Genomic DNA, 27,883 nt, shown 5'->3' on the forward strand with positions numbered 1-27,883 from the left:
ATAATCTTTGAAACTTGTTGAAACTTGCTTTATAGCTCAGCATATGGTCAATCTGTGCACAAGCTTGCAAAGAACATGTATTCCATGGTAACTGGGTGAAGCATCCTATATGTGTCTATTAGGTAAGACTTGTTGATTATGTTGTACAAAACTTTCTTATTCTTTCTTATTTTTATGTGCTAGATATGTCAGTTATTGAATGAGTTGTGTGAAAAATCTTTCACTATGATTCTAGATTGTTTTTTCTTATAATTTTGTCAGTTTTTGCATTATGTATTTTAAGATTGTGCTATGAGATACAAACAGATATGCAATTGTTATATCTTCTTTGTGACTTTATTTTCTCATATTTATGAAGAGATCTTTTAAAAATTAAATAGTTGAGATTAATATATCTTATACCATATACTTTTCTTTTGGCCTATACTTAAATGCATATTCTTTTCCATCCTTTTATTTTTCACCTCTCTATATCTTGTTTTAGATGTGCTGTTTGCAAACAGCTTATGGTCAAATTTCATTTCATTTTATCTGCTTGTATTAGTCTGTTCTTATGCTGCTAGTAAAGACATATCAGAGACTGGGTAATTTATAAAGAAAGAGGTTTAATTGACTCACAGTTCCACATGGCTGGGAGGCCTCACAATCATGGCGGAAGGCAAAAGGGAAGCAAGACATGTCTTACATGGCAGCAGGCAAGACAGCTTGTGCAGGTGAACTCCCATTTATAAACCCATCAGATCCCATGAGACTTATTAAGTGCCACGGGAACAGTATGGGGCAAATCAGCTCCATGATTCAATTATCTCCACCCGGCCCTGCCCTTGACACGGGGGGATTATTACAATTCAAGGCGAGATTTGAGTGGGGACACAGAGCCAAACCATATCACTGGTATACCAATCTTTTCCTTTTAATGAGAAGCATTTAGTCTATGAATTATAAATGTAATTGCCCATGTATATGTGTTTAAATCTTTTATAGTACTTTTTATTTTCTATTTGTCCCTTCTTTCTCTTATTTCTTGCCTTTTTTCTCATTCTGTTTTTTCTTCTACTTGGAATTTGTATACATTATTTCCATTTTGTCACTAGCCTAGAAATTAAAAAATGCTTATTAGTTTAACAATGCCTAAGTTAAATGATATCTTCATTTTCCTTTCAAAGATACTTAGAACACAGCAACTGCAATTATATTTCTCCTAATTTATCTGATATCATTGTCTTGTATTTTAATTCTATTTTTTAAACCACCCAGGACATTTTAATTGCCTTATGCAGTCTTAGTTTTGATTTCCCACATTATAATATATTCCATCTTGAAGCTTAGAGATTCTTTCTTGCAGTCTGGAATTACTTTTCTTTTTCCTGAAGTACAACCTTTAGATTTTTTTTTTGTAGGGTCTGTTGGTGGCAAACTCTGTAGTTTTGCATGTCTGAAAATGTCTTTGTTTTGTCCTCATTCTTGGATGATATTTTTGCTGGGTATAGAATTCTAAGTTAATAGTCTTTCCTTTTCCCCCAGCACATCAAGGATGTAATTTCAATGTCTTCTCTTGCTGCAGTTGAGAAGGTAGCTGTTAGTTTGTCACTCCCTTGAGGATTATCTGTCATTTCTTTTTGGCTACTTTAAAAATCTTTTTTCTTTGATATTTTGCATATTCACTATGATATGTCTAGCTGTGGATTTCTTTTTATGTATCTTGCTTTAGATCCACTTGTCTTCTTGAATTGGAGTGATGTCTTTTATCAGTTCTGTAAAGTTCTTCTCAATTATCTCTTTTAAATATTGTGTCTTCTACATTACTTTTCTTTCTTCCTCTAGAACTCTGATTAGACCCTAAAAATTGGGAGCATTATTAGTCCTCTATCTTATCCCCATCTTTCTTATTCTCTCTTTCTTGTCTCTGTAACTTTATTTCTCTTGTTTCAGTCTGAATAATTTCTTCAGAATCATCCTTCAGTTCATTAATTCTTTCTTCACCTGTGTCTAATCTGTTCTTATACCTGCTTTTGTTTTAATTTTAATTATTCTTATTTTTATTTCTAACAGGTTTATTTAATTATTCAAATCTGTGTAATAATTCTTTATACATTTTTAGGCCCTCCAAATATTTTCAATTTTGTCCTTTGTTAGAGATCGTAAACTTAATTATTTAATATTCTACTTCTGATAATTCCAATATCTGAAAACTTCCATGATCTTTTTCTTCTGACTGCTGTGTCTTCTGTTTCTCCATCAAGTGTTTAGTGACTGTTTCCCTCTGAGCTGCTCATGATCCATGGAATTTTATTTTTGGTAATTCTTTGATGTGGGGGATGAAGGAGAGTCTCTTCAGAGAGTATTTATATATGCTTACTATACTTTATTGATCTTGGGGTTACTTTAAATACATTCTCAATATGAGGTATTTAAAAAAAATTTATTCCTCTCTCTTTCTGTCTCAATATTTCGATACAGTAAATTCAAGCTACAAATCCACATTGGGGCTAGCCTGTCATGAGAACTCAGGGTCTGGCATTCTCATTCTTCCTAGACCCTGCTCTGGGGCTGTAGATGAGGAGGTGCCCACCTTGGGCAGGTCCTGGCATTCATCTCCTATACCCTTTACCCCATACAGATTTGCCAGCTCATTGATTCTTTTAAGGAGATGACATTACTTTTCATGCAGAATTTTAGTTCTTTTCAGCAAGTGGGTCATTTTAGGAGACCAGCACACCACGTTTCCAGCATGTACCCATTTCATTTTTAAATAGTGGCAATTACAGGACAGAATACCTCTCCAAGAGCTTTTACTGTATTATTTCAAAAAATATTTATTAGCATGTCTGTCCCACTCTATATGTGTATATATATATATAACTTTATACTTTATATATGTATATATAATATGTATATAGGTAACTTTATATATGTATATACTATGTGTGTGCGTGTGTGTGTGTGTGTGTAATTTTGCCCTGGATACAATGAGATGTGATTCTATAGATTTCAACACCTAGTGAGTACTGATGAAGAGTTCAGTTCTGAAAATATTTATTGATACTTAGTCCTCGCGAGTAAAGCACTGTACTTGTGACTGGGGTGTGCTGAAGAGAGATGAATGGCATCATTCCTGCCCTCCAGAAGCTCCAAATCTAGTATTGGAGATAGGCATTAAAACTTTTTTAAAAATTTTACTTTTGCAGACAGGGTCTTACTCTCTTGTCCAGGCTGGAGTGCAGTGGTGTGACCACAGCTCACTGCAGTCTTGAACTCTTAGGCTCAAGCAATCCTCCTGCCTCAGCCTCCCAAGTAGCTGGGACTACAGTCATGTACCACCACACCCAGCTAATTAAGAATTTTTTTTAGAGATTGCGTCTTGCTATATTGCCCAGACTTGTCTCAAACTCCTGGGCTCAAGCAATCCTCCTGCCCCAGCCTCCCAAAGTGTTGAGATTAGAGGCACAAGCCACTGTTCCCAGCCAACATTAACTTTTATACTGGAGAACCCAATGATAAATGCTGTAGTGGAAGATGTACAACAAAGAACGGTGAGATTATAGGTATGGAACAGACTGGGTGGGGGCAGGAGAGAGGGCATTTATGAGAGAGGTCATAGCTGTTTGAGCAAAGACGTGGAAATGGGAAGATGCAGGTCATGCTGGGGAAATGCTGAGTGTCCTGGGTGGGTGAACCTGAGTGTGGGAGTGTATGCTCGTGGCCATGCGTGTGAGTGTGTGGGCAGCAACTGTGATGCTGAGGAGATGGTGATGGGCAACACGGTAAAAAGAAAGGCTAGAAAGGAGTGTATTAGTCACAGTTCTTGGGGAAGCAGAACTTGGAGAATGTGTGTGTAAGTGTGAGTGTGTGTGTGTGTGAGTGTGAGTGTGTGTGTTGGCTCAAGTGATTGTGGATGTCTTGTGAGTCCAAAATCTGATGATGGAGGTCTGCAAGCTGGAGACTCAGGAAAGAGCTGTCATTTGAGCATGAAGGCTGTCTGCTGGAAAACCAGGGAGACCTCCTGCTGCAGATGCAGTCTGAAGGTGTCTGTGGAGAAGCTCCTCTTGCTTGAGCAAGTTCAGCCTTTTTATTCTATTCCGGTCTTCAACTGATCAGATAAGGCCCACCCACATTAGGGAGGGTGATCTGCTTTAATCAAAGTCCACTGATTTAACTATTAATCTCACTCCAAAACACCCTCCCAGAAACATCCAGAATATTATTTGACTGAATATCCGGACACCATGGCCAGGCGAAGTGGACACATAAGATGAATTGTCACAGGTAGGTTCTAGCAAAACTGTAGAAGAGTTTAAATGCCATTATGAGGAGATGGGATCCTCTCTTCTATTCAACTGAAAGATGGAACTATTTTGAGTAGGATGATAACCCAGGTAAATGTACCAAGGGTGGGCAGGAAGGCAGAGAAAAATATTCCAAAGGTGAGATATTGTCCTTAGGAAAGGATGGAATGGATTCTGTCTACTATTAGTTTTGGATCTGTGGATGAATTATTTCATTCTTAGAGTTTGTTTTCTCATCTGAAAAATGAGAACAAAAACAATCTGGGTGTGGCGGTGCACGCCTGTAGTCCTAGCTACTTGGGAGGCTGAGGCAGGAGGATTGCTTGAGCCTGGGAAGTCAAGGCTGTAGTCAGCTATGATCATGCTACTATACTCCAGCCTGGGTGACAGAGCGAGACCCCATCTCCAAAACGAGCAACAAACAAATAAACAAACAAACAAAACAAAATGAGAAGAAAACCGGGATTTGCTTCATAGTGTTGTAAACACGTAATTGAAGAATGTGAGCTCACTGCCTGCCTCTGCCTTCCCACCCTGGTGAGCTAGCAGGCGTGGACTGAGAATGACTCTGTAGTAGCCAGCCTTCAAGGTGGCCCCCAGGGGCCCCTGCTGCCCATTGTATCAGGGCTGGTCTGCAAGACCAACAGTGTTTGGCAAAGTGATGTGCCACTTCTGAGATTAGGTTATAGAAGACTTGGGATTCTACCTTGAGCATTCTCCACTCATTGCCTCTCCATCCCTCTTGGGTCCCTGTCTTCTGGGGAAGCTGGCTGCCACTCTAGGGAGAGGCCTTGGTGGGAAGACACTACGGCCTCAAACCAACAGCCAGAGAGGAACTTAAAGCCAATGTCATGTGGGGGAGCTTGGAAGACTGTTGAACTGTCACATGACTGCATCCTGGTTGATTGTTTGATTTCACCTTCATGAGTGACCCAGCTCAGCCACTCCTGGATTCTAGACCCACAGAGAACTTGTTCATTTAGAGAAAAATCTTTGCTGTTTCAAGCTGCTAAGTTTTGGTAATTCATTATGCATCAATGGATTGCTAGTAGAATGCCATTGGCATTCAGCAAATACCTGCAATCTTGGAATATGCGAGATGCAAGGAGGGAGCAGGGTCTTAGCACTTTATCCTTTTCCAGGTAGAGTTGGTGCATCACGGGGCACAAGTGAAAAGGGACTTCAGATAGGGTGGAGCTTATGAGAAGAGAAATCTGGAAAGAGAAAGAGGAGAGTTAGGGCATGAATATTCTCTGATGACCTTGAGAACATGTGTGTGTGATGCCCGAGACAAGGCTGAGGTAATAAGGCTGTGCCTTTGACACAGTGTGAAGGAATGAAGTGGTGGGCTCATGTGCACAGTGCCCCTGGGCAGCACCCCCACCATGACATACATGCACACACACACGCATGCACACACATGCACGCACACACATGCATGCACACACATGAACACACACACATACACACATGCATACACTTTTTTTTTTTGATGGAGTCTCGCTCTGTCACCCAGGCTGGAGTGCAGTACTGTGATCTCAGCTCACTGCAACAGCCGCCTCCCAGGTTCAAGTGATTCTCCTACCTCAGCCTCCCAAGTAGCTGGGATTGTGGGCGTCCACCATCACGCCCGGCTAATTTTTTTGTAGTTTTATTAGAGACAAGGTTTCACCATGTTGGCCAGGCTGTTTTTGAACTCTGGAACTCAAGTGATCTGCCCGCCTTGGCCTCCCAAAGTGTTAGGATTACAGGTGTGAGCCACCACACCCGGCCACATGCACACACTTTGAATGATCATCCCAGGCTTCCACTTGCCTATACTGAACCTGTGTGTGAACTAGAGCAAGGTTCTCCTCTGGACAGTCAATTTAGAACAAGGAGCCACCCCCAGGCATTCTCGGGCCTACAGGCACATGGCTTGGCAAGGAGACTACACCTTTGTGTGGGGAAAAGGCAAAAAAGCATCTCCTCTTCCACATGGACAAATGCCAGTGCCAAGGCTCACGGCTTGGCAAACAAAACACAGGCTGGATCTCAGACTGCACTTTCCCCTGTGTCAGCCGCCTTGTGCAATGCACAAACCGGACAAATGTACTACAGCTTGCAGCCACCTGAATGCTTCTGTAAAAAGCTGCTAGATATTTATATGAATTTGGTTCAGGGAAGGCAGGAGGGCTAGGGGTTTTTAGCATCAGAATTAGTGAAGAGTAATTCTGTTTTGCGGAGCAGTGGCTCATTATGGACTCTGGACGGTGAGGAGTGTCAATACCCTGATGATAACCTGTGTGGGACAACAATGATGATTCTCATGTTTTCCTGTCCCCTGAGGATGGCATGCAAGACACACTGTGGGGCTGCAGGAGGCCTGCCATCCGGGTACATGTAAATAGCAGCCAAGAGTTCATCCCACGCTGCTCCCTTGAAGAAATCCAAGGTGCCTTCCAATTTTTAAAATCAAAATGCCAACTTTCTGTTCTTACCTTTCCTGCAGATTCCTCGGTTATATATAAAGCTTAGACAAAGAAGCTCTTAGTGTCTTTATGGTTTTTGAACCAAACAAACAAACTCATAAATATAAGGGCCAAAGATCACTGTAGGATGACCCTGAGTTGCTCAAAGGTCAGGTATGTTGTTCATGGCTGGTCACATGACATTCAGTGGTCACAGAGCAGGGAATGTCATTCATGCATCCACCATGGACTAAGGCCAATCACGTGTCATGCCTAGTGGTAGAAGTAGGTATATAAATAGATATTTCTAATACAAAATCCTCTTATTGAGAAGCTTTCTAATGTATCTTGGCCACTAGAAAAACATGGTGGGACTAGAGAAAGAAAAATAATTTTCTTCTTTCAAAGGCAATGCATTAACCTCTTTTATATTTGTAATCATTTGGCAGCTGATTTATGTAATCTTACCCTCAGACTGGACAAAAACAACTCTTTCTTTCTCAGCTCTAAATTCTTATTCTGGAAATGGACAACAAATCTGAGATGGTAGCAAACCCAGTGCCCAAAGCCCCATTGGGATTTGTCTTCTGTTTCTAGTCATTCATCTGCCTCGGTCTCACATAGACTCTCCTTTGCTTTGGCTGTTCTATCTAGTTAAGAGACAAGCTTTAGTCGACTTGACTGTTAAGTATCTTCACCCAGGATAAAAATCTATCTTCTTTTGATCTTTTGGTGTCTTCTGTGAAGACGCATGTCAAGTGACAGGGCTCCTTTATATAGCAAGTGCTATATAAAGCCTATTTTGTACTCCTTCCTTCCTGCAGCATGTTTCTGAATTTTTTTTTCAATCAGAAAACCTCCAGCCAGATTTATTTTATACCACTTCACTTTTCTTTCCATGATAATCAATGGATTATAGAGAGAAAGATGTTGATTTAAAAATGGTGAAATCGGCTGGATACAGTGGCTCACGCTTGTAATCATAGCATTTTGGGAGGTCGAGGCAGGTGGATCACTTGAGGTCAAGAGTTCAAGACCAGCCTTGCCAACATGACAAAACTCCATCTCTACTAAAAATACAAAAATTAGCCAGGTGTGGTGGTGCACACCTGTAATTCCAGCTACTCAAGAGGCTGAGATATGAGAATTGCTTGAACTGGGAGGCAGAAGCTGCTGTGAGCTGAGATTGCACTACTGTGCTCCAACCTGGGCAACAGGGAGAGATTCTATCTCAAAAAAAAATTGTGGAATTGCGGTATGGAGATGATAACTGAGATTTTTAACTTGTTTTCTGGCTCCTATTGGGGGCATTTTAAGAAGAAAGAGGCTATAACTTTCTTCGTTTTATGTTCCCTTGAAAACATAACACATTAAACAAACTGTACATTTAAAATATGGCATTCCCCAGACCAGTGTTTTTCAGCACTGACTATACAGAATTATTTGTCTAGGAAGCTTTAAAATACATTGATGCTCAAATCTTACCCCATAGCAATTAATTCATGTGTGGCTTTCTTTATATTTATCCTGCTTGGAATTTGTTGAAAAGTTTGACTCTACAGACTGACATCTTTCATCAGTTTTAGAAAATTTTCAGTTGTGATTCTTTCAAATATTGTTTTTTACCCATTTTCTTCTGTTTCTGAGGTTGCAATTATACATTTGTTAGATCATTTGACTATGCTTCATGTGTCCTTTGTTTTCTGCTCTTTTTTTTTTCTCTGTGTACTTTTTAAAAAAGTATTTTAAAGTTCACCTGTTTTTGAGTTTGCCAATCCTGGGTTCTAACTTGCCAGTCTGATGTTAAACCTAACCAATGAATTCTTACTTCCAGATATTTTAATTTTTAATTGTAGAGCATCCTTTGATGCTTTTTTATATAGAATAAACTATTATTTTATTTAACATATTAACAGCACATTTAAAATGCTAGTTCCAACATGTGTAACATCTCTGTTGCTTCAAATGGCTGTTTATTTTCTTCCTCTGATAATTAGCCATTTTCTGCTGCTTCTCATGTCGTGTAATTTTTTACTTTATGCTGGACACTGTGCATAAAGGGACAGTAGAGAATAAAGTTTGTATTTCTTTGGCCCAGAAAGGATTTGCTCTTTGAGGATTTAGTCATGGATAAGGCATTAGTCAAACTGTTTATCTCTGGTTTAAAATGTTTTAGGTCAGATGCTGTGGCTCACACCTGTAATCCCAGCATTTTGGGATGCCAAGGCAGTAGGATCCCTTGAGTACATGAGTTTGAGAACAGTCTGGGCAATGTAATAAAACCTCACTTCTACAAATAATAAAAAAATTAGCTGGGCATGGTGGTATGTGCCTGTAGTCTCCATTACTCAGGAGGCTGAAGTGGGAGGATTGCTTGAGCATGGGAGGTTGAGGCTGCAGTGAGCTGTAATCGTGCCATTGCACTCCATCCTGGATGATGGAGTGAGACCCTATCTCAAAATAAATAAATGAACAAAATTAAAAAAATATAATTTTAGGGTGGGGAAGACCCTGTATGGATTTTGCTACTAGCCTAGCCAATCTTTCTTTGCCTTCCCCATTTCTGCCTGCCAGGACTACAGGGTAACTTGTCTTCCTTTCAGCAGTTTTGAATTTTGCTGTCTAGTCTCCAGCCCCCTGCTTCTCCCAACTTTGACAAATACCTATGAAAGAGACTGGCTGTGTTTTTGCAGCAGATGCTCTTCCTTGACAGCAACTTTGTCTTTCCATCACTGTGACACTACAGTTTGAAGGGACTTCAAATAGTTGATGGAAAAATTGAATGAAAAGGAAAAAAATAAAAGCTATAAACTTCATTTCTCAATATAAGCTCCATCAAATTCAAGACATTTTTGTAAGTAATGATACCAGCTATTTAGTCCACCCCTAAAGGACCGAGGGTCCTGGGAATTTGACCAAGTCAATGCACCCTTTTTTTCACCTTATTAGTTGAAGAAAAATAAGTTCCATTTAAAGTTTTTTTAAGATTAAGAAACAAACAAACACACAAAAGTCACAAGGAGCCAAATCAGGACTGTAAGTTGGATGCCTAATGCTTTTCATTGAAATTCTCACAAAATTCCCCTTGTTTGATGAGAGAAATGAGCAAGAGCATTATTGTGGTGGAGGACCCTCTGGTGGAGTTTTCCTGGGCATTTTTCTGGTTAAGCTTCAGCTAACTTTCTCAAAACACTCTCATAATAAGCAGGTGTTACAATCTTTGGCTCTCCAGAAAGTTAACAAGTGAAATACCTTGAGCATCTCAAAAAACTGTTCCATGATCTTTGGTCTTGGCTGGTCTGCTTTTGCTTTGACTCGGCCACTTCTACTTCTCAGTAGCTGTAGCTTTGGTTGTGCTTTGTCTTCAGGATGGTACTGGGAAAGCTGTGTTTCACTTCTTGTTACAAATCTTCAAAATGCTTTAGGATCTTGATCCCACTTGTTTAAAATTTCCATTGAAAGCCCCTGCTCCTGTATGCAGGTGAGCTGGATGCAACAATTCTGGCACCCACTAAGTGGAAGTTTGCTCAGCTTTCATATGTCAGTCAGAATTGTGTAAGCAGAATCAATTAAGAAGTATATGGTGTTGGCTATTGTTTCTACTTTTAATTGTCAGTCCTCTTCAATGAGAGCACAAAGAAGATGCATTTTTTTCCCCTTGCAAATTGATGTGGATGATCTGATGCTGCTGGTTTCATCTTCAACATTGCTTCTTCCCTTCTTAAAACAAGTTATCCATTTGTAAACTGCTGATTTATTTGGGACACTGTATTCATAATCTGTTTTTAAAGCAGCGATTTAACCATTCTTTTTCCCAAGCTTCATCATTGGTTTGATGTTTGTTCTTGCTTTAAATTTGCAGAATTCATTTGATAGGGGGTCTTTTCCAACTGATGTCTCATCCTTCTTAGGCCCTGAATCTAGATCCTGTTAGATACGGCATAACAAGTTACTATGAGTATATTTTGTTGCAAAATTTTTTTGAAAGTCCTGCATAGTTTTTTCATAATATACGCCTTGCATGAACTTTTTGAGGACCCCTCATGTACTTCTGTCTCTTATTTTAAGGATTTCAAATATTCTATGTGCCCCTCAATCAGCAAGTGAAACACGGGGGAAAGTAGTCTTGTGCATTTAGGGCTTGTGAGGTTTCCAAATTGTCATTTCAGCCCCACACAACCTTCAACAGCTTTCTAGTTTTTCTTTCTCATAGTAACGTCCTTGTATTTAGGCCAAGTTGAGCCTCATCTTGCACTCAGAATTGACAACTATTCCCAGGGTAGAAAGCAGCCAGTGGCTGCCCACTGAACTTGGAAGGGCTCTTCTGTCTTGGGTTGGGTTCATTTAGTCCCCTTTGCTTTCATAGCTTCCTGATGTCTTGGACAATATGGTTTTAGTAATTTATCTGGCTTCTGAAAGTTGTTGCAGCTGGAACAGTGTTCTTTTGTTTCCTACTATATTTTACCTGGAACCACAGTCTAATTAAACCACACTCTCTCATTGCAAACATTAACTTTGTTAGGTAAATCTTATAAAAATAAGGAGGGATAGCATAGGAAAGAAATAAAAGATGTTATGATTTGGGAAATATAATACTTGAAAGAGTAATCTCTTTTATTGTAAAGTCTTACCCTCTAAAGAAAGGTCTTACTCAGCTATATCCTTACTCTCTGTGGCTATTCATTAGTCCAGTAAAGGGGATGTCTTCGTTGCAAAGTAACTAATTATGCAGCTTAAAGAACTTAGAACCCATAGCTGAAAAGTCATTACTGAAAAGACGACAAGTGAGATCTGTGAAAACATACAACTATATTAAATATACAATAAAAAGTTTCCATGGCATGAACACACATCGTGTGATCTCTTTTCACATGCACTTATTCTTTTTCCCTTCTAAACTCTTGCACTCTGTGTCATAGGTGCATATCATTATGAATAGAATATGTATAATTAAAAAAGGTATTTTATTCCTATATCTTCAAATATATAATAAACCTGTTTGGATATGGACGAAACATGATAGTGCCCAGAGCAGCACTGACAAGATACTTTTTTGATTAATTGATTGGTTGATATTTTCCACTGGCATTTGGTTGATGCATTTAGGCAAAGAGAAAATCCGTATCTGATTTACAGAGCCTAAATACATGTTGTGAATTTAGAGCAATCACATACATAAAAATTAGTTATCTGCAATTCATGGGAAATAACTGTATAAAAGACTCAAATTTGGCAAGGTGTGGTGGCTCACACCTGTAATCCAAGCACTTTAGGAGGCCAAGTGGGGAGGACTGCTTGATCCCAGGAGTTTAAGACCAGCCTGGGCAATATATTGAGATCCTGTCCCTACAAAAAGTAAAAATAATTTAGCCAGGTATGGTTGTGTGAGCCTGCAGTCCCAATTACTTTGGAGGCTCCCTTAAGCCAAAGAGTTTGAGGCTGTAGTGAGCTATGATTGTGCCACTGTACTCTAGCCTGGGCAACAGAGCAAGACCCTATCTCTAATAACAACAACAAAGACTCAAATTCGCTACTTTGTCTTATATTATCAAAATTGTTTAAAATTGGACTACGTAGTAAAATATCTTTTCCAGGAGGTGTTTGGATAGTGTCTTAAATTATTTACTGTTCTGTTGGAAGGCTGTACTATCAACTGATTCTTTTTTTTTTTTTTTTGAGATGGAGTCTTGCTCTTGTCATCCAGGCTGGAGTGCAGTGGTGCTATCTTGGCTCACTGCAACCTCCGCCTCCCGGGTTTAAGCGATTTTCCTGCCTCAGCCACCTGAGTAGCTGTGATTACAGGTGCCTGGCACCATACCTGGCTAATTTTTGTATTTTTATTAGAGACAGGGTTTCGCCATGTTGGCCACACTGGTCTTGAACTCCTGACCTCTGGTGATCCACCTGCCTCGGCCTCCCAAAGTGCTGGGATTACAGGCATGAACCACCGCACCCAGCCCAACTGATTCATTTTACAAAGATTTCTCTCTATCTCATGCCCTTACTTCATCTTCATTTAATGAGTTAAACCAAGGCTTTTTTCCCCCCAGGCTAGAGTGCAGTGGTGCACTCATGACTCACTGCAGCCTTGACCTCCTGGACTCCAGTGATCTTTCCACCTCAGCCTCCTGAGTAGCTAGGACTACAGATGTGTACTATGATGCCTGGCTAGATTGTCTTCATTTTGAGAGACAGAGTGTCACTATGTTACCCAGGCTGGTCTCGAACTCCTGGGCTCAAGCAATCCACCCACCTTGCTTTCCTGAAGTGCTGGGATTATAGGTGTGAACCACTGTGCCTGGCTCACAAAGGATAATGACAGCTAAGAACAGAGCCACACAGAAAATAGGCATGAGCATGGTTTACCCAGTCTTTGAATCAAATTCATACAATAATATACCAACATGAAGAAAAAATGATGGACAGAACTCGAGACCTGGAAAGACTAAGAATCCATAGATTAAGGTCCCCTTGAGTCATTTACATTAAATATATATATTATTACACAGAACATGCCTAAGATTTTGATTAATTCAAACTTAACCTAAGCCTAAAGAGCATAATCTCTCTTGGGATTTTACACCTGAGTGGCGGATCACTTTTGTGTTGAACTCACAAAACACATCATTATCATTTGAATAAAAGGGTGACATTTTTATTCAGGGGTGAATGTATATAAAGATATGGAAAAGACCTACTGAGTAATTTGAGACTATCTAATTAATTTTTGATTTACTAGATAATCCATCATTTTTGGCTGGTATACTGCAAGGGGAATTTTCTGCTAAAAACGTGTGTATATTTCTTTGATTCTCACTTGCTTCCTATAATCTTAAGTAGTTATCTAATGTAGACAGACTGAACTGAGGAGTCTACATAAGACTATAGATAACTTGGGTGAAATTATGTACCTTGTTACAAATTATGTTAATACAAATTTTGTATTGTGTACAGTGTACATAAATGAAAAATTTTACCCAAGGACAGAATATATTGAATCCCAGCATATCCGATTACATCATGTAAATTAACATGTTAAAAGTGCAATTCCTTATGACTTAACATTCCATTTCATCTTTTGACCAGCATTTTTCTGGAGCCTATGATGTCATTAATTAAAAAAGGCAACTCTGGCTGGTTGCAGTGGTTCATGCCTGCAATCCCAGCACTTTGGGAGGCTGAGGCAGGTGGATCATGAGGTCAGGAGATTGAGACCATCCTGTCCAACATGGTGAAACCCCGTTTCTACTAAAAATACAAAGATTAGCTGGGCATGGTGTTGTGTGCCTGTAATCCCAGCTACTTGGGAGGCTGAGGTGGGAGAATTACTTGAATTGGGGAGTCGGAGGTTGCAGTGAGCTGAGATCATGCCACTGCACCCCAGAGTCTGGCCACAGAGCAAGCAACTCCTTCTCAGGTGGCTTCACTCTAAGTTATGTCTTTGTGGATACTCTAGGTTTATGTCATTGCTTGAAGCTGTCCTCATGCTGATTCTTCTGCTGGGGGGAGGGGACTGCTTCATTTTAGACTGTAACTGGCAGTTGGTAGGTGCCGTGCTGTCATCCGATAGTCTTAATGAATGTTACAGACACAGTCCTAGTGTTGATTTAATGGAGGTCCCTCTTTTCACAGATGGTAACACAGACACAGAGAAGCAAAGCCACTTGCTTGATGTTTCACAGCTCGTTGGTGTCCAAGTCAAGCTTAGAATTAGGGTGTTGGTGTTCCGGCCATACTATGTTTCTGCAATTTTTCCCCTTCAGCGTCACAATTCTGGCCTAATCTTGTTTTGTAATGTTGAAGCAATTCTTTTTTAAACCAAAAGGTATTCTGTTTATTACTTAAAGTGACGTTTGGGTCCCCAGCCTTTAAGAAAATTTTATTTTAAGTTCTGGGGTACATGTGTAGGTTGTGCAGGTTTGTTACACAGGTAAACGTGTGCCATGGTGGTTTGCTGCACCTATCAACCCATCACCTAGGTATTAAGCCCGGCATGCATTAGCTACTTTTCCTAATGCTCTCCCTCCCACCACCCCAGCCCCAGACAGGCCCCAGTGTATGTTTTTCCCCTCCCTGTGTCCATGTGTTCTCATTGTTCAGCTCCCACTTATAAGTGAGAACATGTGGTGTTTGGATTTCTGCTCTTGCGTTAGTTTGCTGAGGATAATGGCTTCCAGCTTCATCCATGTCCCTATGAAGGATATGATCTTATTCCTTTTTATGGCTGCATAGTATTCCATGATGTATATGTACCACATTTTCTTTATCCAGTCTATTGTTGATGGGCATTTGGATTGATTCCACGTCTTTGCTATTGTGAATATATGCATAGATACCTATGCATGCATATATCTTTGTAATAGAGTGATTTATATTCCTTTGGGCATATATCCAGTAATGGGATTGCTGGATCAAATGGTATTTCTGGTTCTAGATCTTTGAGGAATCACCACATCATCTTCCACAATGGTTGAACTAATTTACATTCCCACCAACAGTGTAAAAGTGAAGCAATTATTAATGCCATTATATCTGAAAATTTTGTGCATGTACATGATAAAAATAAGCACCCTCCTTAAATAAAAAGATCACTTTTTACACAGAATCAGAACAGTTGGGACAGCAACGCCTTCAATGATTCTCTTCTGTAGACCTTCCATAGGTAAATGACACTCTCCTCATTTTACTTGCTTTGAATTGTTCAGCCGAAATCTTGACCTACAAACATATTATATGTCAAGAGGCTAGAAAAACAGCAGGGGGGAAATCAGCTTTATTGCATTTTCTGTTAGGAGAATATCCTTAAATTATATCGAATTCTTGCCTTGTAAAGCACCATATGGCTCTTTTGCTTTCGTGATGGCTGCTTTACCACCCAGACTCCTTGGAAAGTAATTAAATTGAACAGACACTGCCCTTGATTTAAAGTCAGAGGGAGAAGCAGTTAATTGAATAGAAATGACAGTTCTTTTTTTTTTAAAGGCTAGGCCAAGCTTAGAGAAAACAAAAATATCGAAAGGGAATTGCCCTAAACAGTCAAGATGAATGATTTGCTTGGTGAATACGATTTATTCTCTTTCACTCGAATGCTTTCTCTCCAGGCAGGCAACAGTGGGACTTTGCGATTCCTCGTCAGCTTGGTACAGAGGCTCTCAAGCCTTTTCTCACTGGATTTTTCTGGTCCGTTTTCAGGTTGGAGGGTGAGGGTGACAGAAGCTGGGAAATGAAAGATGGGATTGTTTTCTTGTCATCCTGTATCCCTGCCACCTGGCGATGGTGTTTCTGGTGAGTGGAGATACATAATGGCTATCTCAATGCAACATGCTCCTTATTTCCTGGGGGTCAGCACCAGGAGGACCAGGAGGGCAGAAGATCTGTTGAAATGTGACCCTATGTGGAATAGGGATGAGAGTCCCTGAGCTCGTAGAGGGGTCTGAGGAAATGACTTCAAGGGAAAGTTCACAGAACTCTGAAATCAATAGTTAAAAGTAAAAATGCTCATTTTCAAGAACGAAGTATCATTTAAATGCTCCCAGGGGGTGAATGAAGAGAAGGAGCTAATCCTTGTCAAGTGACAGATATAAAATAAAAACCCAAAGTGGAAAAAAAATCAAATTTCAATGCAAAAATCTACCGCCACATACATAGAGAGCTGTAAGCTCCTAGGACATTTGTATTGAATTCTTCATAGCTTTTGCTTTTAAATGACATCCTTTTCATCTCTAGCTAAATCCTTAACCTTATGCACATCGCAGGAGAGTTACCTGGAACTCGATGGATCTGTCCAGAGGAGAAGACTGAGTTGGGGCATCGGCGAAGACAGTGTTTCTCCACGCTCCTGTTATTCTTCTAGAGCTGTCAGGAGTGGAAATCATTTCACCTTTGCACTTAGAATAAAGCAACTCAGCATTAACAGTAAATTGGCTTCTGCATACTCTTAGGTAAGCAAGTGCTTCTGCCGGCTGAGTCCAATTTTCTAGTCTGCAGGTCAGGGAGCAGGTTTGCGTAACTCTGGGGAAGATGAATGTAGAGGAGAGGGGAGAGGCAGTCAGGAGAGATTCAGGTAAGTCTTGGCTTGGCTACGAATGAACTGTCTTTTGGGGGATGCCAACTTCTCTCTTGAAGCAACAGTTCCCTTATTGCTATAAAGTGAAGGCATCAGGGCTGATGATCCCTAGGCTCCTTTTAGCCTTGACGTGGCTGTGTGCCAGGCCTCTTCACACCTACCCAGTGTGTGTAAATGGCGGAATCACACACAAGCTCACACAACCAGGCACTGGCTGATTGAAGGGGGTGATCTGAGATGGGCCTAGATTTAAGCTGGGATCACAGGCTTCCAATGTAGGTGAATTATTTTTAAGCAGCTCCTGTATTTTAGGGACAAGTGCACAAAATGAGAGACTTCTTCCCTGCAAAAGGGAATTGATCTGCAATTTTAAAGCATAAAAAAAGTTGATATTTTTGTTCAGGAAGGGTTGATAACTTTTCCATACAAAACGTTTGCAAGTTACAGTCTTTCTAAATTCCTGAACCATAAAATAAAGATATTGGCCTGGGGATTTAGGCACCATCTTCCAATGTGCATTTTGCAGTGAAATTTCAAGAACTAACAAAAAATGTCCGGGGGTGGGGGTGGGGGTGGAGGAAGGACTCTGCTTATAAACTAGGCTATGTGGGTATCATTACTACTGGACTTCTGAAAAATTTTAATATTCTAATAGTACATTTCAAACTTTTAAAGTGGAAATATAGTATTTACTTAACTCATTTACTTATAATTCCTTTAATTATAGTTAATCTTTCCCCCACAAACTCATTATGATTATTATTTTTGGGGGGGCAGGTTAAAGGCAAAGTTTTATTAAATAGAATGCAAAGACATCAACCATAAAAGAAAATAACATCTTACTAAAATCAAAAATTTTTCGCCAAAAGACGTCTTTGAGAAAATGAAAAGATAAGCTACTGGCTGGGAAAACATATTTTATATAAATAGCATATTTTACTCTGTTCCTACCTTTACCTATCCGTCTACTTTCTTTTTTTCTTTCCAAGTTTTATTCTGGGTTCAAGGGAATTCATTGTTATTATTATTATCTTAAGTCACTGGTGTTCCGAGGAGGATAGTTAGGGGAACATTGCTTCAGGGAGTCCGTGCTTTTAATCTTCACTTATTCTCTTGAAGGGCTGTCCCCTTGGTGTCTCAGCAAGGGAGTTTCAGCTTGACATATTGAAGAACTTTCCGTTGTGAAATTGTGTCACAGTTGAATGAGGAAGACTCTAGGATTTTTCCTTTCCCAGAATTTTTGTTCCATCGTCCACGAACCATGGTTTCAGTTCTCGTTCAATCAACTTTCCTAAGGTTCCTGTTAAACACTCTGATTTGTGAATGAAAAAAAGTGACCTTTGAAACAAAGAGCAAACAATTAGAAAAAGTGTCATCAACACTCACGTCAAACCAAGCATGGTTTTCTGCAACAATTGGGAGTAATATTTGGAGGTTTTGTTCTTTCCTTTTACTTCACATTGTGGCCAAGAAGTCGGTATTAGCATTTTCATGCAATCTGCGGGCGGTGTTGCTTATCTCTGCTGTTATGTAACCCTCATTACTCATTAGGATGTGGTGTTCTTATTGTGTGGCCTCAAACATTTTTCAGACAACAGAATTGGATGTAATATTTGGTAGCAGAGTGTTCAAGCTTACCAAAAACTTTTCACATTTGTGGATTTAAAAAAAAAAGGTATATGCTACTTTCGCTGGGTTTTGTTAAAGTGTTTCTTCAGTTTTGGCAGGTTTTGGTTTGAAGACAATCTAATTGTTTGAAAAATATAGGTTAGCATACCACCTAGGAAAGTCCCTCCCCGAAGCACAGTAGACAGAACAGGAAGTCACAAGTGGCTGGCAGAGATTGCTGCTCCTAGCTTCTCAGTGTTCTCCCAGCATGCATATCTCTTCTGATTGGTGTGAAATCCACAGTGGATAATGAGCAGGGAGAGGCAGCACTGATTTGTTCTCCTTGGGTTTCTAGATTAGGGTAATTTTCATTGAGGCCATTGCTTGCCATTGTACATTTCTGGTAAGCAGAGTTTTGTATATTACCCCATGATTATGACTCTAGGCACTGGGGTGGTGGCCGTTATTTATTTTTGAATGAATGAATAAATGGATTGTACAAAGCTTGGTATCCCGAAAAGATGTGCACGTGAATTCCAGCTCCATCAATAACTAGCTGCCTGCCCCCGGAGAGCACAGCTTTTCTTGGCTGTAGTTTCTCCTGTGGCTTAGATTACAGTCCTCTCCCAGTAAAGTTGACTCCATTTCTCCTAGAATACAGCAGAGTCTTATAGCAGAGTTATGACTCAGTTTCTATACCATTCTTGTCCTTGGATTTGTCAGAATTCCCAGCAGAAAAAGGAACGGAACTCGATCTGGCACCTTCTTTCTGTACTAGTCTTTACTCCAGACTCCAATCTTTCTCTCTTTGGCTACCGTGTAACTCACCCCACCCTCTCCCGGCCATAAAAACATCCCAGAAAACAAAAATATTTCAAAAACATCTAAATACTAAAAAGAATATGTCATTTACTATTAGCTCTATTTTACTGAATCCACACAACAATTGTGTTGTAGTCGTGATTATTCCCATTAAATGACACAATGAGGCTAAAGGGGTTGTCCTGGACACAAAGCCACACAACTAGAAAGTATGGGAGCTAGGATTAGAACCCAAGGATCTACTTTGGAAGGCTGAGGTGTGTGGATTACCTGAGGTCAGGAGTTCAAAACCAGCCTGGCCAACATGGCGAAACCCTGTCTTTACTAAAAACACAAAAATTAGCCAGACGTGGTGGTGCATGCCTGTAATCTCAGCTACTCGGGAGGCTGAGGCAGTAGAATCACTTGAACCCGGGAGGTGGAGGTTGCAGTGAGCCGAAATTCTGCCTCTGCACTCTAGCCTGGGTGACAGAGCAAGACTCTGTCTCAAAAAAAGAAAAAAAAAAAAAAAAAAAAAAAAACCCAAGACTTTTCCAAGGCTTTTTGTCTTCAAAGCCTGTGCTGTCTCCTTACAAGACAAGTGAGAGCCTTGGACCAGCCCCGAGGTTCCTTTTGGTTCTCTAATTCTCTGTGCCTATGTTGCCGTTGTCTTCCCTACTCTGTATCTTACTCTGTGTATTTCACCATCTCTGATTTCTTTTTAGCACCCCTAATTTTATAGCCCCAAAGCAACAGCAGTCACGTGTTCTGATGTGGCAAATATTGAGAAATTTATTTGTTAAGTCTCGGTTTGAGCCAGATGTCACCGTGGTGTTTCTGCAGCATCCTGCAAGCTGGGGGCTGTGTTTTATCTTTTCATATCTTGAATAACCTGTGAGGTCAGTTTTATTATTACTGCTACTGGGCAGGCAAAGAAAATGAGGCAAAGAGAGGCTACACTACTACTAAATAACAAAGCCAGTCTTAAATCTAGGTCTTTTGTCTGGAAGTCAAGTGTTATTTTCATTCAATGCCGGCACAGAGTAGGCATTTAATAAATATCTATTGAATCAATAAATGAATGACAGGATCATGTCTTAATTTTTATTTATTTGTTTATTTATTTTTTCAGAGGTCGAGGCTCTCTCTGTCACCAAGGCTGGAGTGCAGTGGTGCCATCTCAGCTCACTGCAACCTCTGTCTTGGGTTCAAGCGATTCTCCTGCCTCAGCTTTCTGTGTAAGTGGGACTACAAGTGTGCACGACCATGCCCTGCTAATTTTTGTATTTTTAGTAGAGACGTGGTTTCACCATGTTCGACAGGCCGATCTTGAAGTCCTGACCTCAGGTGATCTGCCTGCCTTAGCCTCCCAAAGTGCTGGGATTACAGGCATGAAACGCTGTGTTTGGCATGATGTCTTAATTCGTTTTCTGTGCTCTTAAAACACAAAATGTAATTCCTACACAAGGTGTAATCTCTTCATGCCTGTAATTTCAGCACTTTGGGATGCTGACATGGGAGAATTGCTTGAGGCCAGGAGTTCAAGACCAGCCTGGAGAACATAGAGAGACCTCTATCTCTACCAAAATTAAAAAAAAATTAGCTAGGCATGGTGATGTGTGCCTGTAATCTCAGCTACTCGGGAGGCTGAGGTGGGAGGATCGCTCCAACCCAGGAGGTCAAGGCTCCAGTGAGCTGTGATTGTGCCACTGTACTCCAGCCTAGGTGACAGAGCGAGACCCTGTCTCACAAAAAACAAACAAACAAACAAACAAACAGAAAAACAAAGAAAGAAGGATTTGTTTAATCACAATAATGACATGCCTCCTTTCATGTGCTTCTCCCAGTGTGGAACTTATTTCACCATGATTATTCATTTGCCGATTTTTAAATAAGACATGTACTTAGTGATGGTTTTTTCTTTTCCTACTGGTCTATACCTATATGAAAACATTGCTTTCTCTTCCTTCTTCAGGGCCTCTATGGAATGATGAGAGAGCTGCCTATTTCTTCTTTGCCTCAACATTCTTCCCCAGAAAACAGAGAAAATAAGAGTAGCTTTCATGTGAGATAATGTGTATAAACTGTAAAGCAAGCACAAATGTTTGTTATTATTTTTTATCCATTGTGCTTTCATAAGAAATGCCTCCAACAGCAGGATATGCATTTGGAGCAGTTTTTTTCCAGCAGAGGATAAAGGGGAAATGTCCTTGCTTCATCTCTCGTCGTTGTCAGCATTATCATTACTATTATCAACGAACATTTATTGAGTACTTATCATCAGTGGGGCAAGGTATAAGATCTGCTGAGAAGCATAAGATGTCATCTTTGTAGCAGAGAGATTTATAATTTAATTAGGAAGACCACATATGCTAATGGATTAAGTAACAATGTGGAGTATCCTAAGATAAACGCCAAGCGAATACTTTGTTTTATTTTGTTTTGTCTTTTGAGACAGGGTCTGTTGCCCAGGCTGGAGTGCAGTGGCACAATCATGACTCACTACAGCCTCGACCTCCAAGTGATCCTCCCACTTCAGCCTTTCAAGTAGCTGGGACTACAGCTGTGCACCACCATGCTTGGCTAATTTATTTTATTTTTTGTAGAGACACAGTCTCTCTTTGTGGCCCCATCTATTGTCCGATTCCTGGCTTCAAGTGATCCTTCCTCCTCGGCCTCTCAAATTGCTGGGATTACAGGCATCAGCCACTGTGCCCAGCCACCAAGTGAATACTATGGCTGCTAAAGCCTGCAAGAAGTCAGAGGGGAGACCACAGTGAACACAGTATAATGAGATGCTTGAGCTGACCTTGAAGGATGATCAAGTAGCATTTGGTAGTCAGTGACCCAGTGGTGCGTCTGTTGGCCAATGATTAGGAAACAGTTAGCTATGTAAAAGAGATGCATTGCAAGGTCCAGGCCTTAGTCACACTGTACTCTGGCCATCTGAACTAGCCAGTGATAGCACTTTATCACTGTGGGTTTTCAATCCATCTGCTTTTTTTTTTTTTTTTGGATCCAGGAGACATTGATAGTATAAGGCCTAAGGAAAATTTGTTAAGTAATTGTTTGTCATAATATTTATTGTAGTTACTGAGATTAGGCTAGATACTTGAGATATGTACATCTTTGTATCAACAAGGGCTGAAGGAGAAAATTAGTTTGGGGTTTTGTAATCTTGAAAATGACAGCCAGTAAAATAAGATTCACATATCATCTCTAGAATTGTTTATATCTGACTTTTATTTCACAATGTGTTCCACGCCCTGTATCTCAACCTACTGGCTCTTCCTCACAACAGCCAACTCATTCATTTTACACTTCTGGCCAGTAGCTCTGCTGGCAGCTCTTCTCTAGGTTGCAAGCTGACCATTTTGCACAGATTCTATGGAATGCGACCCTGCCTTTGTAATTAATTAGCTTTGGTACTTGGTGCAAGTCACTTTCTGTTTGCAGGACTCAACCTCCCAATTTAGAACGTGAAATAGCTGGGCTAGACCAATGTATTTCAAATCCCTTTTAGTAGCTAAACCATTTCCTCCTGTATAATATTCTATGGAATCACAATTTATAATGGTAGAGTTTTCTTTTTCCTTTTAAAAAAAAAAAAAAAAAATTGAGCAGCCCCTGAACCAGAATAGGTACAGAGAGGCTCCCTATAACAGTAGAGTTTTCTGATGAAGACAGAGGTGAAACAGGGGTAAAGGAATGCAAAGTCCTGCTGTTGGGCCTTTTCCTCAGTGGCTTTAATCACCAGAGCACTGTTGAAACCAGGTGGGGTACAGTTGAATTGAAGGAACTTCAGGTCTGTTCCAGTGATAATATTTGGTTATTTGAACTCTCTTCATAGAAACAACATAATGGAATTACGTTGTTATCCTGGCATGTCATTGAAATTGAATCCCATGAAAGTTTCATTTCTTTGGAGAAACTCCATGTCACAGAGACTATGGGACTTGATTTAATCTGGGAGATCACATCGTAAAAGCCTTCCCTGAGGAAATATTTGAGCTGTTTTTTGTTCTAATGTATTTTGTTTATTATCTGAGGGTCGCTGGTTGTTAGGAAAGGTCTTTGGGAGGGGGAACAGCATAGGTCAAGTCCTGAGGGGAAGCATGCACTTCACAATTAAGAACCCGGGGGAAGGTCAGTGGATGGAAGACAGAAGTTCAGGGCGAGAGTAGGAGGGAATGACACTGCAGGTGGATGTAGAGGCCTAATCCTGCAAACCTAATGGGCCATGCTGAAGATTTAGGTCTTTATTCTCAGAGCAAGGGGCAGACATTGGAGGGCTTTTAAGGGAGGCATATGTGTTACAAGGTCAGGGTAGTGTTTTCTGAGTGGAGTGTGGATTGGATTGGGGAGAGGGCTGGGCAAGAGTGTCGAAACCCCATCTCTATGGTGGGTGGATCACCTGAGGTCAGGAGTTCGAGACCAGCCTGGCCAACATGGTGAAATCCCATCTCTACTAAAAATACAAAAGTTAGCTGGGACGTGGTGGGAGGTACCTGTAATCCCAGCTACTTGGGAGGCTGAGACAGGAGACTCGCTTGAACCCAGGAGGTGGGGGTTGCAGTGAGCCGAGATCGTGCCATTGCACTCCAGCCTGAGCAACAAAGAGCGAAACTCCATCTCAAAAAACAAACAAAAAACAAACAAACAAACAAAAATACAAAAATTAGCTGGATGTGGTGGCACACCTGCAATCCCAGCTACTTGGGAGGCTGAGGCATGAGACAACTTGAACCCAAGAGGCAGAGGTTGTAGTCAGCTGAGATGCCATCATACTCCAGCCTGGGAGACAGAGCAAGATTCCGTCTCAAAAAAAAAAAAAAAAAAAAAAAAAAAGGAGAAAGAGAGAAAGACACAGTGAGTGTGGAGAGAAGAGTTAGGGTTTAAGGGAGGGGCAGAAAGGGATGTGGGCACACTGGAAGATTTTCAGGAAGTGATACTGATGGGGCTTTGTGAATGACTTAAAATGCATGGGAGCAGAGAGAGGGAACAAAGGCGATTCCCAGGTTTCTGGCTTCTGCAACTGCACAGATTGTCTTTCTGTTTCCTGAAACAGAGAGGAAGACCATGTCCAGAGCGGAGAATCTGGCATTTTGGGGGAGGTTTCAGAAACAGGAAGGTTGAAGGGTGCAGTCATTGGATGGGTACTTTGATAGATGGATCCAGAACGCCCAGAAGAGTTCTGGGCTGGAGATGTAATTTGGGAAGTCTCTGATCTAATGATATTTATCTGGCAAACAGACCACAGGCATGGCTGAGATTGCCGAGGGAAAGAGTATAGGATGCGAAGAGAAGAGAGTCTTTTCAGAATCTCTACCATTTAATCACTTAGTCAAGCAGAATAAACTGGCAAGGCGGATGGGTCGGGTGGCCGCAGAGAGAAGGATGGCTGGAGAGGGTGGGGTCACTGTGTGGAAGGCTTGAGCATTAAAGTAACTACCAGGGGATTTTGTAACGTGAAATCCACGTAGCTCTGGTGGCTGTTGAGAACCCCTGCAGTTGGAGAGTGGGAATGGAAGCTGGGCTGGGCGGGAAATGGAGGCGGAAGGTCTGGAAGGGGTAAAGGGAAAAGCGGCAGTCTCTGGAGGATGTGTGTAATTGAAGGTCAGTTTCTTTAAAATCTCCAAATCCATGTGATCCCTAGAGATGATGTAGAGGCTTGAACATATTAATGCTAATGGAAGGATCTGGAAGAAGAGGAACAGTCGACTTGAAAAGAGAGAGACGAACTAATCAAGAATAGACGCTTCCCAAGAAGGCAGGAGAGAGTGGGATCCAAGCCACAAATGGAGAATGGGCTGACGGGCGTGTCTTTGACTCCCGGAGGTATTAGCACAGCATCTTGCTGTGTACCTCATTAGGGCAGTCAGTTCAGTGGGCACTATATCTCAATTAGTCAACCATGGCGGGGTTCAGGGGCCCACGCCTGTAATCACAGCACTTCGGGAGGATTGCTTGAGCCTAGGAGTTCAAGACCAGCCAGGGCAACATGGAGAGACCCCATCTCTACAAAAAAAAAAAAAAAAAAAAAGCCAGGTGTGATGGCATGTACCTGCAGTTCCAGCTACTCAGGAGGCTGAGGTGGAAGGATTGCTTGAGCCCAGGGGGTCAAGGCTACACTGAGCCCAGATCATGCCACTGCACTCCAGCCTAGGTGACAGAGTAAGATTCTGTCTGAAAGAAAGAAAGGAAGGAAGAAAGCAAGCCAGCCCAAACAAATCAAAATCTGTCATCTTCTCACAGAGACATAACTTTGGGTGTATACATTTTCTGTGTGTGTACTGTTTGACTCATGTAATATTCCCCAGAGAACCAGCATTTGAAATACTAGTCAATTTATGTAAAACTCCAGGCACGTCACATAGCGCATGGTAGATTCTCAACAAACATCTTTCGACGGTAGGAGGATTGCTTGAGCCCAAGAGTTTTAAGCTGCAGTGAGCTATGATCGCACTACTGCACTCCAGCCTGGGTGACAGAGCCAGACACTATTTCTAAAAATAATTTTTTAAAAATCAATTATTCAACCACTGATTAAGCACCTACTGTATACCCAGTATGTGTTAGCAACGGGGGCTGCAAAAATGAATTACAGTGGAAGTACAACCAAGCTAGTGGGAGAGGTGTGCCCCAGAGACGACCGTGACACAGGGGTGTCGGAGTACCACTGTGTTTAATGGCCTCGTGTGTCCAGTGCTTAGCTTGGTGAGATCTGCTGAAACTCAGGAGTTCTAGGCTCTTCTATGCGGTGACTCAACTCCTTACCTGAAACAAATTATTTAAATTTTCTGTGCCTCAGTTTCTTTGTTTACCAAGTTAGGATAATAATAGTGGCTTACCTTAGAGGAGTGCATTGAGAAAAGTCTAATTGATAGGGTTTGGCTTTCTGTCCCCACCTAAATCTCATCTTAAATTGTAATTCCCCCGTGTTGACCGAGGGAGGTGATTGGATCATGGAGATAGTTTCCCTATGCTGTTCTCTTGATAGTGAGTGCATTCTCACAAGATTGGATGGTTTTATAAGACAGTTTTTCTCTGCTCTTGATCCTCTCTCTCTCCTGTTGCCATGGAAGACGTGACTGCTTCTCCTTCTGCCATGATTGTAAGGTTCCTGAGGCCTCCCCAGCCATGCAGAACTGTGAGCCAGTTAAACCTCTTTCCTTTATAAATTACCCAGTCTCGGGTAGTATCTTTAAAGCAGTGTGAAAATGGACTAATACACTAATAAAACAACTGAACAGTGAACGGTAAAGGGTTTATTAGCAATTAGTGCTACATGAATGCTGAATTATGAACTGAGATGACATCTTCGTGAAAGGTAAAAGCCAATTGGGCAATGTTCTAGTATCAAATCTCAGAACAATAACTTACTTTCACAAGTTACCTAGGATAAAAACTTGTCCCCTTAATAATAGGAACATGTATTGAAAAAGTGCACAGTAGAAAGTCCTAAAGGAAACATCATTTAAGCCTTTTTAATTGTTCTATGTGGATAAAGATTTTTTTCTTGAAGATATTGAGGAAAAGGAGGAGATTTCCGCATTCCCTCATTCACTCATTAAATCATCAAATATTATTTGTTGAACCTGACAACCTGACAGTGTTTAACAAATCTCTGATAATTCTTGGACCTCTCTGGCAATTGACACACTGGCTTTCAGTTTTCATAAGTGAGAAATAGGCCAGGGGCAGTGGCTCATGCTGGTAATCCTAGCACTTTGGGAGTCTGAGGTAGAAGGATTTCTTGGGGCCAGGAGTTTGAGACCAGCCTGGGCAACATAGCAAGACCCCATCTCTAAAATAAAATATGAAAATTAGCCAGATGTGGTGCCATGCACCTGTAGTCTTAGCTTCTCAGGAGGCTGAGCTGTGAGGATTGTTTGGGTCTGAGAGGTTGAGACTACAGCAAGCTATGATGGTGCCACTGTACTCCAGACTGGGTGACAGAGGAAGACCTTGTCTCTAAAAAATAAGTTAAAAGCAAGTAAACAAAATACATAAGTGAGAATAGACCTTTTAGTTATTTTAAAGCATTGTGTGTACAACTCAGAGAACAATGAGCCTTAAAGTACATATCCAATTAGTTAATTAAAGCTAATAAATCTCGTCGAACAAATATTAGTAACTCGATCTTTCAAAAGTGTCTGAGAGAAAAAGAGCTGCTGTTTTTTGAGTGTTGACTTGTTCTGGGCTCTGTATCCTTATGTATCTAATCTCATTTAGCCCTCCTAGTAGCTCTGCTAATAGGCATCATTATCTCCATTTTACAGATAAGCAAAGTGAGGCTTTGAGAGATTGAAAAATTTGCTTGTGTTTACACAGCTATTAACTCAACTCTGCCTCATTCCAGAATTCTTTCTCCTTCCATTCTCTACTCTCTTTCAAGAAGTAAGAATCTAGGCCTCCTCCCCAGCCCTCCATGCAAATAAAACATGTGGGTGTTTTTATAAATGCTAAGTATTTAATTTTTTTTTTTTTTTTTGAGATAGGGCCTCACTCTGTCACCCAGGCTGGAGTGCAGTGATATAATCACGGCCCACTCAGCCTCGACCTCCCCTGGCTCAGGCGATTCTCCCACCTTAGCCTCCCAAGTAGTTGGGACCACAGGTGCATGCCCCCATGCCTGGTTAATTTTTGTATTTTTTTGGAGAGACAGGGTT

At 40.9% G+C, this 27,883-nt stretch overlaps 1 long non-coding RNA gene across 1 annotated transcript; it reads left to right on the top strand.

Moving 5' to 3' along the window:
- The first annotated feature begins 59 nt into the window (after window positions 1-59).
- Window positions 60-16,544, top strand: LOC129491691 (uncharacterized). The gene is made up of 4 exons (XR_008660591.2): window positions 60-122; window positions 4,188-4,266; window positions 15,929-16,021; window positions 16,492-16,544. It is a non-coding gene; the product is annotated as an uncharacterized lncRNA (long non-coding RNA).
- Window positions 16,545-27,883: the final 11,339 nt, after the last annotated feature.

This window comes from Symphalangus syndactylus, chromosome 10 (assembly GCF_028878055.3).
Source record: "Symphalangus syndactylus isolate Jambi chromosome 10, NHGRI_mSymSyn1-v2.1_pri, whole genome shotgun sequence".
In the NCBI taxonomy this organism is placed as follows: Eukaryota; Metazoa; Chordata; class Mammalia; order Primates; family Hylobatidae; genus Symphalangus; species Symphalangus syndactylus.